We start from the raw sequence: 898 nt of genomic DNA, 5'->3' as shown, positions 1-898 counted from the left end.
ACGATAAAAGCATTCAAGACTATGGACCTACTAGATTTAGGTGGTGTCCAAAAGAGTTTAGTGAAATTTTAATCCTTGTTAGGTCATTTGAAAATGTTGAGACGACTTATGAAGGCAAGGTGTGTAAAATAAAGGATTTAGTTAGAAAGTTGCTTAAACCAAGTGATTTGTTGTCTCTTTTTTAAGTATCTTCAAAGAAGTTCATTAATCACAACTTTACTTATTTATGGTAAGCCAATTAGGTCAAGGTGTCAATATCTAATTTTCCAAATGATGTAGTTGTGTTAGTCGTAGATTTTGCAAAGAATTATACCTTCAAGAAGCAAAATGAAATTGGTGGTCAGTACAAGTAACAATTTTTGTGCATATAAGCTATTATCGAGTTTCAAGTGATGTAAAGAAAGTAATTCATTTCTTTATATATGATGATAAGAAACATGATCCCTTGTTTGTTCAACATTGTTTTAAACTACATTAGAATGGTTGTTAGATTAACATTTGGAGCTTACTCAACATTGAGCTTTGTCTGATGGATCTGCATCACAATTCAAGGCTAAACGACCATTGTATTTGGTTGGGAGGTATCCTTCTAAAACAAGATTAGAGATGAGATGGAACTTTTTCGGGTCTATTCATAGAAAAGGTGAACTTGATGGAGCAAGTGCAACTATAAAGTGAGCAATTACTCGTGAACAACTAAAGGTCAATGGTTTGCATCTAAATTGTGTCACTCATGTAGTGGATTTTTTAAGAACTGGTATGTCATCTAGTGCAATTGGTATTTACTCATAGGTTGGAGATATCAAAAGAGTATTTTGGGAAGGGATGATAGATTAAGTAAATTGAGAGAAGACATGGGAGTGTTAAGGAATCCCTAAACTAAAATCTCTCCACTCTG

Source organism: Azolla caroliniana, unplaced genomic scaffold (genome assembly GCF_043228905.1).
Source record: "Azolla caroliniana isolate FFs.n. ecotype wild unplaced genomic scaffold, voAzoCaro1.0.p SCAF_7, whole genome shotgun sequence".
In the NCBI taxonomy this organism is placed as follows: domain Eukaryota; kingdom Viridiplantae; phylum Streptophyta; class Polypodiopsida; order Salviniales; family Salviniaceae; genus Azolla; species Azolla caroliniana.
Note: the sequence above shows the minus strand (reverse complement) of the source record.